At 39.0% G+C, this 13,052-nt stretch overlaps 1 pseudogene across 1 annotated transcript; it reads left to right on the forward strand.

Moving 5' to 3' along the window:
* The first annotated feature begins 1,646 nt into the window (after window positions 1-1,646).
* Window positions 1,647-3,895, forward strand: LOC103078520 (60 kDa heat shock protein, mitochondrial pseudogene; annotated as a pseudogene). Its single transcript, XR_014368598.1, has one exon. The product of XR_014368598.1 is annotated as a 60 kDa heat shock protein, mitochondrial pseudogene (transcript).
* The last annotated feature ends 9,157 nt before the right edge of the window (window positions 3,896-13,052 follow it).

Raw genomic sequence — 13,052 nt, forward strand, 5'->3', positions numbered from 1 at the left:
GAGGGTTTTGATCATAAATGGGTGTTGAACTATGTGGAAAGATTTTTGTGCATCTATTGGGATGATCATATGGTTTTTCTCCTTCAATTTGTTATATGGTTTATCACATTGATTCATTTGTGTATATTGAAGAATCCTTGCATTTTGGGGATAAACCTCACTTGGTCATGGTGTATGATACTTTTAATGTGCTGTTGGATTCTGTTTGCTAGCATTTTGTTGAGGATTTTTGCATCTCTGATCGTCAGTGATATTGGCCTGTAGTTTTCTTTCTTTGTGACATTTTGTCTGGTTTTGCTATCAGGGTTGTTGTGGCCTCAAAGAATGAGTTTGGGAGTCTTCCTGCTTCTGCTATATTTTGGAAGAGTTTGAGAAGGATAGGTGTTAGCTCCTCTCTAAATGTTTGATAGAATTCAGCTGTGAAACCATCTGGTCCTGGACTTTTGTTTGTTGGAAGATTTTGAATTGTAGTCTCAATTTCAGTGCTTGTGATTCGTCTGTTTATATTTTCTGTTTCTTCCTGGTTCAGTCGTGGAAAGTTTTGTTTTTCTAAGACATTGTCCATTTCCTCCATGCTGTCCATTTTATTGGTATAGAGTTGCTTATAGTAATCTGTCATGATACTTTTTATTTCTGCAGTGTCAGTTGTTACTTGTTTTTCATTTCTAATTCTGTTGTCTTCTCCCTTTTTTCCTTGATGAATCTGGCCAATGGTGTATCAATTTTGTTTATCTTCTCAAAGAACCAGCTTTTAGTTTTTATTGATCTTTGCTATCATTTCCTCGTTTTTCATTTATTTGTGATCTGATCTTTATGATTCCTTTCTTTCTAGTAACTTTGGGGTTTTTCTGTTCTTTCTTTAATTTCTTTAGGTTTAAGGTTAGGTTGTTTATTTGAGATGATTCTTTTTTCTTAAGGTAGGATTGTATTGCTATAAACTTGCCTCTTATAACTGCTTTTGCTGCATCCCATAGGTTTGAGGTCATCATGTTTTCAATTTCATTTGTTTCTATGTATATTTTTATTTCCTCTTTGACTTATTCAGTGATCTCTTGGTTATTAAGTAGTGTATTGTTTAGCCTCCATGTATTTGTGTTTTTTTCTGTAATTGATATCTAGTCTCATTGTGTTGTGGCTGGAAAAGATACTTGATACAACTTCAATTTTCTTGGCTTGATTTGTGACCCAAGATATGATCTATCCTGGAGAATGTTCCATGAGCACTTTAGAAGAAAGTATATTCTGCTGTTTTGGATGGAATGTCCTATAAATATCAATTAAGTATATCTGCTGAAGGTATAATTTAAAGCTTGTGTTCCTTATTTAATTTCATTTTGGATGATCTGTCAATTGGTGAAAGTGGGTTGTTAAAGTCCCATACTATGATTGTGTTACTATTTCCCTTTTTATGGCTGTTAGCATTTGCCTTCTGTATTGAGGTGCTCCTATGTTGGGTGCATAAACATTTACAACTGTTATATCTTTCTCTTGGATTGATCCTTTGATCATTATGCAGTGCAGTATTAAAAATAAATAAATTAAAAAGCAATAAAAACAAAAGAAAGAAGAGAGCAACCAAACCAGAAAACAAACTGACCAATGATAACAATCACTAAAATGTATACTAAAAAACAACAACAGCCCTCACTCGCCGCCGACGGCCTGTCTCGTCGCCCACTATCCGTGCCGCTGCTCCAGAAATGCTTCGATTGCCCGCAGTCCTTCGCCAGATTAGGCCAGTGTCCAGGGCACTGGCTCCTCATCTCACTCGGGCTTATGCCAAAGATGTAAAATTTGGTGCAGATGCCCGAGCCTTAATGCTTCAAGGTGTAGACCTTTTAGCTGATGCTGTAGCCATTACTATGGGGCCAAAGGGAAGGATGGTGATTATTGAACAGAGTTGGGGAAGTCCCAAAGTGACAAAAGATGGTGTGACTGTTGCAAAGTCCATTGAGTTAAAAGATAAATATAAAAATATTGGCGCGAAACTTGTTCAAGATGTTGCCAATAACACAAACGAAGAGGCTGGGGATGGCACCACTACTGCTACTGTACTGGCACGCTCCATTGCTAAGGAAGGCTTCGAGAAGATTAGCAAAGGTGCTAATCCAGTGGAAATCAGGAGAGGTGTGATGTTAGCTGTTGATGCTGTAATTGCTGAACTTAAGAAGCAGTCTAAACCTGTGACAACCCCGGAAGAGATTGCCCAGGTCGCTACGATTTCTGCAAATGGAGACAAAGAAATCGGCAGCATCATTTCTGATGCAATGAAAAAGGTTGGAAGAAAGGGCGTTATCACAGTAAAGGATGGAAAAACACTGAATGATGAATTAGAAATTATTGAAGGCATGAAGTTTGATAGAGGGTATATTTCTCCATACTTTATTAATACATCAAAAGGTCAGAAATGTGAATTCCAAGATGCCTATGTTCTGTTAAGTGAAAAGAAAATTTCTAGTGTCCAGTCCATTGTTCCTGCTCTTGAAATTGCCAATGCTCACCGTAAGCCCTTGGTCATAATTGCTGAAGATGTGGATGGAGAAGCTCTAAGTACACTCGTTTTGAATAGGCTGAAAGTTGGTCTTCAGGTTGTAGCAGTCAAAGCTCCAGGTTTTGGTGACAATAGAAAGAACCAGCTTAAAGACATGGCTATTGCTACTGGTGGTGCAGTATTTGGAGAAGAAGGACTGACTCTAAATCTTGAAGATGTTCAGCCTCATGACTTAGGAAAAGTTGGAGAGGTCATTGTGACCAAAGATGATGCCATGCTCTTGAAAGGAAAAGGTGACAAGGCTCAAATTGAAAAGCGTATTCAAGAAATCATCGAGCAGTTAGATATTACAACTAGTGAATATGAAAAGGAAAAATTGAATGAACGTCTGGCAAAACTCTCAGATGGTGTTGCTGTGCTAAAGGTTGGTGGGACAAGTGATGTTGAAGTGAATGAAAAGAAAGACAGAGTTACAGATGCCCTCAATGCTACACGAGCTGCTGTTGAAGAAGGCATTGTTTTGGGAGGGGGCTGTGCCCTGCTTCGGTGCCTTCCAGCCTTGGATTCAATAACTCCAGCTAATGAAGATCAAAAAATTGGTATAGAAATTATTAAAAAAACACTCAAAATTCCTGCAATGACCATTGCTAAGAATGCAGGTGTTGAAGGATCATTGATAGTTGAGAAAATTTTGCAAAGTTCTTCAGAAGTTGGTTATGATGCTATGCTTGGAGATTTTGTGAATATGGTGGAAAAAGGAATCATTGATCCAACTAAGGTTGTGAGAACTGCATTACTGGATGCTGCTGGAGTGGCCTCTCTGTTAACTACAGCAGAAGTTGTAGTCACAGAAATTCCTAAAGAAGAGAAGGATCCTGGAATGGGCGGAATGGGTGGGATGGGAGGTGGGATGGGAGGTGGCATGTTCTAATTCCTAGAATAGGGCTTTACCATCATTAATGAGCTGTGAGAGGAAGCTCAAGGCAGCATTCCTCACCAATAACTTTGAGAGGTCAGTTGAAGGAGATGACTGAAGAAAAGGCTGGCTGATGTTTAAGAAAATCACTGTAACCATCAGTTACTGGTTTCAGTTGACAACGTAGAATGGTTTACTGCTGTCATTGTCCATGCCTACAGATAATTTATTTTGTATTTTTGAATAAAGACATTTGTACATTCCTGGTAAATGAGTATAAGAGCCATGCACCAATGTACTGCTTTCAACTTAAATAACTGAGGCATTTTTACTACTATTCTGTTAAAATCAGGATTTTAGTGATTGCCATCAACAGATGAGAAGTTAAGAAGCAGCCTTTCTGTGGAGAGTAAGAATAATTGTGTACAGAGTAGAGCAATATCCAATTATGTGACAACCTTTGTGTAATAAAAATTGTTTAAAGTTAATTGTGTTAGCCTTTCCATGATCTAGAGGATATGAGGAATGAAAGAAAGCCAATTGAAGAGGGATGGGTAAGGTAAGGTTTGACCCAAGTCTTAAAATGTTATTCTCCCTATAGTTTCCTTATGTTTCTCTGTTTATCTTTGCTGTAGACTGGATTATATTATTACACTGGTAATGGGGGAAAGTTTGAAAGGTGACAACTCTGAATGTTGTATATGTTGAGGTTTGGCCATAAAGAAAAGGGCAGCTTGTTTCTTTTAAGGGTTATGGTTACTGTTCCGGAGTCTCAGCATCACAGATAAGCAGTGGGTTCCCTGCTAGGTACCCACAAGTGAGGAGGGCAGGGTTTACAGTATGAGTGTACTTCAGTGGAAAGGAGAGGTGTGCCATTCAAGCATAATGAATAGCAGGGAAGGGCATCCACAACTTGATAATGCACAGCCCAGTGTGATCACCTTTATAAGAACTTGAAATGGGTTTCAGTCTCAATGCACTTGGTCTTTATTAGATAAAACAGTATAGAAGTATGGCTTTTAAAACAGCTGTGTGTGCATCTGTGTGTGTGTGTGTGTGTGTGTGTGTGTTGGGGACAGATACTGATTTGCAAGATAGAACATTGCTTTCTAATTTAAAGCCCAAGATCTTATGCAACAAGAATAATTTTTTTACTTTAACCTGTGTCAAGAATGTAGTCTTATCTTGGAGCTATAGAATCGATCTGCTCAGTGGTAAGGAACTCCAGTCTGTTGCTCAGTTTGGTCCTGGGGTTGCTGCTAAGAGGTCTAGTATAAGATAGGCACTGAGGCAAATGTTTCTACTTTCCTTATCTAGTATGGAATAGTTTGGACAGGAATAGAAGGAAAAATAAAGTCCATCACAGATCAAAAGTCAAAATCACTTGAAATCCTGTACCTAGAAATAACCTTCGCTTTGTTAACTTGGTTGGGTTAGAAAAAATGACAAGAGATTAGAGGGGACTGACTGAACGAATAAAAGGCATTTTAAACAAAAAAAAAAATAAAATAAAATAAAAAAAAAAATAAAAAACAACAACAACAAAAAAAAAAACACAGACAGAACCCTAGGCCAAAAGGTAAAAGCAAAGTTATAGAGACAAAAATCACAGAAAGAAGCATATACGTTCACACTCACAAAAAGAGAAAAAGGAAAAAAAAAAAAATCTATATATATAAAAAAAAGGAAGAGAGCAACCAAATCAATAAACCAATCTACCAATGATAATAAACTCTAAATACTAAACTAAGATAAACATAAAACCAGAAACCAGTTGCATACAGCAAACCCCAAGTCTATAGTTACTCCCAAATTTTGGCCTGAATTTTGGGATCATTCATTGTCTATTCAGGTATTCCACAGATGCAGGGTACATCAAGTTGATTGTGGAGATTTAAACCACTGCTCCAGAGGCTGCTGGGAGAGATTTCCGTTTCTCTTCTTTGCTTGCACAGCTCCTGGGGTTCAGCTTTGGATTTGGCCCTGCCTCTGCGTGTAGGTCACCTGAGGGCGTCTGTTCCTGCCCGGACAGGACGGGGTTAAAGTAGCAACTGATTAGGGGGCTCTGGCTCACTCAGGCCGAGGCCGGGGGCAGGGGTACAGAATGCGGGGCATGCCTGCAGTGGCAGAGGCCGCCATGACGTTGCACCAGCTTGAGGTATGCCGTGTGTTCTCCCAGGGAAGTTGTCCCTAGATCACCGGACCCTGGTAGTGGCAGGCTGCACAGGCTCCCAGGAGGGGCGGTGTGGATAGTGACCTGTGCTTGCACACAGGCTTCTTGGTGGCTGCAGCAGCAGCCTTAGCGTTTCATACCCGTCTCTGGTGTTCGCGCTGATAGCGCCAGCTCATGCCTGTCTCTGGAGCTCGTTTAGGTGGTGGTCTGAATCCCCTCTCCTCACGCACCCCAAAACAATGATCTCTTGCCTCTTAGGCAGGTCCAGACTTTTTCCTGGACTCCCTCCCAGGTAGCTGCGGCATACTAGCTCCCTTCAGGCTGTGTTCACGCAGCCAACCACAGTCCTCTCCCTGGGATATGACCTCTAAAGCCCGAGCCTCAGCTCCCAGCCCCACTCATCCCGGCGGGTGAGCAGACAAGCCTCTCGGGCTGGTGAGTGCTGGTCGGCACCGATTCTCTGTGTGGGAATCTCTCCGCTTTGCCCTCTGCACCCCTGTTGCTGTGCTCCCTTCCATGGCTCCGAAGCTTCCTCCTGGCACCCTCTGTCTCCACCAGTGAAGTGGCTTCCTGGTGTGTGGAAAGTTTTCCTCCTTCACAGCTCCCTTCCAGCGGTGCAGGTTCTGTCCCTATTTTGTCTCTTTTCTTTTTTCTTTGCCCTACCCAGGTACATGTGGGGTTTCTTGCCTTTTGGGAAGTCTGAAGTCTTCTGCCAGTGTTCAGTAGGTGTTCTATAGGAGTTGTTCCACATGTAGATGTATTCCTGATGTATTTGTGGGGAGGAAGGTGATCTCCACATCTTACTCCTCTGCCTTTTTGAAGGTCTCCCCCTTCAACTCAGAAGGAAATATTTTTTAAACTTCAGAATACAACATCTAAGGCTAGAGATGTTAAGACACTTGCCCCAAATCACACAGAAAGCAAGTAGAAGAGTCCAGAATTATATCAAAATCTGAGAAGAATAACTGAACTCTTAACCAATATGGTTGTCTTTTTTTTTAATGGAAAAGAAATGTGATAATTGTGCAGAGATGAGTAATATGTGTGTAGATTTCTATAGACAGAGTAATAGATTGGGTGTGCAGTCTTCATACATCAGTTATTGAGTGAGGAATAGAGTCGCAGGAATAGTAGGTGGATGATCCACAGATTTAATTAGGGCCCAGTGTTCAGGAGCTGAACTACAGAGTGACTAGATACAACTGTTAGAGTCTGGTTTAAGTGTGGCAGGGGACACAGATGGAGCTCCTGGGGAAGTGACTGTGTATCTGCAATGAGGAGCTCTTACTTTGTCTCTACCCACACGGGGCGATACCACACCCAGGAAAATCAAAACTTGGTCCATTGTTCAAATGATGAGGGAAGGGGTGATGGAGTTTTATAGAAGGAAGCCCATGTAAAATTAAAGTTGGAAGAAAACAATGCTCTTGCCAGTTGATATGGATAGAATCTGAGCCCTGTGCATTGTGCACCTGCCGTCAAGTTAAGTGGAAAGAAAGAATTCCAATGCTAAGTTTATCTGCAATAAAATTAAAAGTTTCTCTAGAAAGCCATTTAGAATGTCTTACGTGGCTCCTTCAGAAAGCAGAGATAAAGATTAAGTTGATACCGGTATGTTTGGGAGGTACCAGCCCAGGGAGGTGAAGCCAAGAAAAGAGAAATCAAAGAGTAACATGGGAATATGCAAAACCACGAGATGCGATCTGTCATTGTTCCGACCATGGCTTCTTGACAAGCCAGGAAAAGGCAGGAAGAATCTTGCAGCAGCCTTGTTTATTCAGCACGTGGGTCTTCTACAGAAGGGATGCAGGGAAAAACTGCCACTCAGACTACTACCAAACAAACTAAGGGAGAGAAATAAATGTATCTGCTCAATTTCCTTTTATCTTTCACTCCTCATTGGTCAAGATATATCTCCTAAAAAAGTGGGTTGCATTTCCAGCCCACTTGTGGCTAAGAAATCAGAACTTATACCATGCTTTGAAGTGTTTTATCTAAGACCAAGAGAAGAGTGAAGGCCCAGTGTGAGTAGTGTGCCAAAAACATAGAGATATTGAAAAGTTCAGTGTGTTTGAGGAGGAATATATGGTTTATATCTGAACACAAGAGAAGATAGGTTAAAAGAATCCATTACTCTATAATGCCTTTTTATCCTCACCGCATACAGTGTTAGAAGTAAAAGAGGGAAGACCTCAGAAAACAAGAAATTTGCCCTAAAATTACTTTAGGGCAAAATAGAAGCGCTTGGAAGAAAACAAAACTAAGAGTACAGTCCAAGCAAGGGTATGGCAAATCCAGGTGAGACCTAGGTCAGTATCTATATCCTAAGTCAGCCTCAAAGGGAAACTGATGGAGAAACTTGAGAAACTCAAAATAAAAGTCAATGGGTGCTGTGACAGAAGGTAGAATATATGATGAAATAGAATTTTAAAAAGAAGGTTAAAAAGAGAAGGTTAAAAAACAGGTCTGGACCCTAGGAAAAGGGCTAACTGGATGGAAAAATGGGCACCCATGAATCCATAGATATAAGCAGAAGGGAGCCAAGTATATGGCATGACTTCTCAATGAAGTTTTTAATTTTAATAATAAATATGATAATATTAACTAACATTTATTCCATACTTATTTGCCAAGCTGTATAGAATCTTTATCTATTAACTGATTGTATTCACTCCTTCGTATTTATGAGGCAGGTACAATAATTATTCCATTTTATAAATGAAAGAAACTGAGACACAGAGAAGACAATTAAATTGCCCAGGTCACATAGCTAAAGTGAGAAACAAAGCCAGGATTTGAATTCAGGCAGACAGGAGGCAGGTTGTTGAAAGAGAAGGGATGCTAGCTGCCACCAGCATCATGGAAGGACTTGACAACTCTAACTTCATGTTTTCCAAGGGGGACACTCTATGTTATTCACCACTCCTCAGAAAGCCTAGGAAAAAAGCCTTGGATCATATTCTGTGCAGAGTTGAGATGAGTCTAGGATTAGAAAATACATCTCTCCAACTCATTTAACATAAATTCAATACACAAATTCCCAAACTGACCAAATTAATAAAACAGAATGCCAATTTATTTTAATAACCATGAATTCTCAGGAGAATTTTCACAGTGAAGTACATCATGTATTAGTTAAGATCAACTACGGACAAACATCCAGTACTCTTCACAATCACAAATACTTATAACAAAAAGAGAAGAAAATGAACAAAGAAAAAATCTCCCCATGGCTTAAATTCTTATTACTTAGGCAAGTTGAAGTAATCAACAACTGAGGGAAAATGTGAAAAGTACAGCTATACTAAGTAAATACTTCAACATCACAAGGGTAGGGCTACCATTTTAATTCCTTTCTTCTCCAAGTTCTCACTATTTCTAGGTTTTTCCCATGAGATGCTACCTTTTCTTTCACAATGAAGACATCAGTGGAAATTGTGCTACATTTTATATGATAAACCATTGTAAGTTTGCTGGAATGCCTCCACCCAGAATGGAGGCATCTTTATAGGATCAAAGTGTCTGTCATGTAAAAGTAAATGCATTTGTATGATATTGTTATAAAGAAATAACAGTCCAAAATGGAGTCACTTGTGCTAAGCCCACCTCACCAAAGTGAGACTTCATACCTAACTTAATTGCAGTTTCAGCCCCTCCCAGTAATGTAACCATCTAATCAGTCAATCTGGAATTACCTGGTCAGCACTAATGAGGTAATCTGCCTAATACACTCCCTACATCCCCCAAAGAGAGGTGACCTTGCTTGAATTATACACGCTTCCTTGTTTCGCCCCCTTTTTGCCTATAAAAGCCTTCTATTTTGTACAGCTCTTTGAAGCTCCTTTCTGTATACTAGATGGGATGCTGCTCAATTCATAAATCATTGAACAAAACCAATTTGATCTTTAAATTTACTCAGTTGAATTTTGCTTTTTAACAGATTTAGTGACTGTGGTGGGATCTAAAGTGCACTTCTGATGGCACTTGGGGACAAGAAACACACGCTGTATCCTGCAAACCCTTTAAGTTTACTGTCTTTCTCACCATTTCTTAGAGTGGTGGTTAAGTTCCTCTTTCTTCTGAGCTCTGCTCTCTGTGTGGAGTTCCTGGTCTAGTTGGCTTTTTACTCCACAATTCCCAATTGATTGGAAACCCCAGCCCCTGATTCTGTCCCAAGGTCCTAGAAGAAACTGTTAGTGACAGTTTGCAGTTCCTTATTTATGTGGGGCCCCCATTCCACAGTCCCTATTTGTTGAAGTCTGATGGTTCAGCCTTTTCCTCAGTCCCCCAATTCTACACTGCGAATTGCTAGAGGTATGAACAAGGCCTTCAGTTGGCCAGTCTGCTGTGGCATCTAAATCCTAGCCCTTGGTTCTGTCCCCAGATTTCCCACTGGGAACTGCTGGTGGCACCTGCAGCTCCCCATTTGTTTGTAATCAGCCTGCAGTCCCCACTGATTGGGGTCTGCTGGTTCAGTCCTTTCTCCAGTCCCTACTTCATTGGTTACTGCTTGTATGTTAATATGCACATTAGGTAAAGGCTACTGCGAATGGGAACCTCAAAGCCCAAAGCCACAAAAACTGGTTGGAAGATTGAGCATTTACAAGCTGTGACAACATTCCCCACCTAACCCGAAGCATCTCATGTTAAGGTAGGTTGATCATGGGACAGGTCAGATTGACACTACATCACCTGCCAACTTCAAGTAAATTTCTGGGCAACAAGTTATGCTGCAAAACACCACCCAGTCTCCAAGCTTTCAACACATTCCTTTTAAGTATTAGTTTGGCTCTGAGAGGCCCAGAGGCTTAGCTAAAAAAATAAGTAATAAAGATCGGATCTTTAAAATCTGAAGAGTTAAGTACACCACCTTCCAGCACACCTCCTTTGATGATGTTTAAGAACCGAGGTTCTGGAAGCTGTGGATATCTACAAAAATGGCAAAATCTTACTAAAGACAATCTTGAATTGCAATGGTCATTACGGGGAATGTTCCAATTAGACAGGATTGTTGATTTAAGAGTGTACTCAAAAGTAAGGATTCCTAAACTAAACAGAGGGGATACCTATTTTGATTGGTATGTAGAAGCTTCCAAAAGGCTTCAAGATTCCAAAATAGCTTTATCAAAAGTTTGATTGAAAAAGAGTAATAAAAAATTAAAGACATCAAAGATATCTAAAACAACACCTAGGCTTCCCTCATGATACCCTCTTAAGGGTTAATCGTCATAACACTGGCCAAGAAATCAATGTCTCAGTTATAAGCAATGGGAACACTGGAAAAGAGATTGTCCTCAAAGGCCCTATGCGCAGTCTTCAACATCAACTCGAACGTCCCCATATCTAATTTCGAAGTAGGTCCCCCATATGAACCCCTCCCAGAGTTGGTGAGACTTCAAGGGATTTTCTGGTAAATTGCTATGTTATTCCCTTAAACAGATAAGGAAAAATAAAATTAAAACTAATGAAAAACCTTACCAAATTCTGGTAGATACAGGAGCTACACTCTCTATTTTAAATCTCACTGGGAACCTGCAGATGGGATCCTGAGAAAACTGACAAAAGCCGGCTAAGGGTGAGAATTCTTACCAGAGTCAGCTCACCCAGATCTCTGTCTGTAGTATCTGATCAAGAGAGAAAAAATATCTTTTGCATCCTCTTTGAGGATGCCTCCTAAGTGCAAGGAGTTATTCAATACTGCAGAGATATTAACCATTTGTCCTGGCTGAAAACTGACAAGATATTTTAAAAGATTTTTAAGTAGTTTTGTGGTCAGAAATTGGCCAGAAGTTGGAAGCTGATATTTAGAGCATAATAGGAAATTCTTTAGACTTTCTCTCCTAAGTTAAAATAAAACTACGTAACCAGAGGGAAAGAAAAAAAACTTCTAAGTTCCTTGTAGAAGGATTTATGGATGAATCAATCTATGATGTAATTTAGGCTTCAACCCAATTCTTTGAGGAATTGAGAGCAACTGTACTTACCTTACAGGTAACCTGAAACTTTAAAATTTTCCTAAGTTAAATTAAATGATGGATAGTCATGAAATATATAGATAATTTCTAAATAAGAGGAAATACTGAAACATTAATTATGGAACAGGCTTTATTCACTTTGGGCTTCCTTTTACAGAGAAACTAAAATATACTTGGATCTATTATTAAACATGTTTTGTGCCACACTAAAAAACTTACTATGAGAAAGCATATGTTTCTGGAAATTATAAAAGGTACTTATAAATTTGTCAAGCCACAGAATGATAGTGTAGACACTTCACAATTGTTTACTTCTTTATTTTCACCAAAAAATTAAGATTTTAAGGGTTAAAAAGTCTAATATATGTTATTAAAACTACGAGAGGGACTTCTGTGGCAGTCCAATGGTTAAGATTCCGAGCTTCCAATGCAGGGGGCATGGGTTAGATCCCTGGTCAGGGAACTAAGATCCCACATGCCACACAGTGCAGCCAAAAAAAAGAAAAAGGAAAAAAGAAAAAAAAAACTGCTAGAAATAATAACAGAAATAGCTCTGTATGCAAGGAAAGTAGGATATGTGTTTTCGGTAAGAGAAGTTCTGAAAAATGGAGATATATTTTTTGTTGAGGGAAAAGAAAATAATTTTGTCCTGAAGTGAAACTGGTTATTTCAGAATGGGAAATAGAATAAAGAACAAATTCAATAGAAAGTTGGGGAGAGAGAAAGAGAGAGAGAGAGAATTTTACCTTGTGTAATCAAGTTGTCTAAAATCAAATGCATTTACTATAAGGGTTATAAAATTAAGATTTAATATCATAGTGTACTTATGTGAAAAAAATCCTTAATTGTATTATATACATCCATTAAAGAACAAGTTTTCTTAGATCATTAGTCTACTATTAATAAGAAACTTTACAACTACTTAACTTTCTGTATTTGCCTGTGAAGTCTTTAATTGTTATCATGGTTAAGTGGATAACTAAGTATTGTTCCAGTGACCTGTGATCCTATTTGACCAAGTGTTTTAAAACCTTTTGATATTCTGACAAACCTCCCAAAATCTAATTCTAGGTGAAGTCTTTTTGACCTCAAGCTAACTCTGGGATTTTCCGGAGGACCCGTGGAACATCTCAAAAGATTTGTTCTCTGCCTTTATAAAAAGGGAGATGTTAAACTAATTAGGCTTATTTGATATGTTAAATTACATGTGAAGCATTGTCAAGTAAAAAGTAATATTAAGTCTTTATGTTGTATTTGTACAATTATATGTTTTCCAGAAATTATATGAAATTCCTAAAGTCTGATTTGTCCAGATATAATGTTATCAGTCATAATCCCAGTTATTATCTTAAAGGGCTATGTGTCACAAAAATAACAAAATTCCCTTGTCAATTCCATTATAATGAACTCTCAACAGATCTCTAATAATGAACATTTTTTAAGTCTTTTTACAGGTAGTTATTGTTTTACTCTGATACGTTGCAAAAGTGTTCCTGC

Source organism: Lipotes vexillifer, unplaced genomic scaffold (assembly GCF_000442215.2).
Source record: "Lipotes vexillifer unplaced genomic scaffold, Lipotes_vexillifer_v1.1 scaffold415, whole genome shotgun sequence".
NCBI classification, from domain to species: Eukaryota; Metazoa; Chordata; class Mammalia; order Artiodactyla; family Lipotidae; genus Lipotes; species Lipotes vexillifer.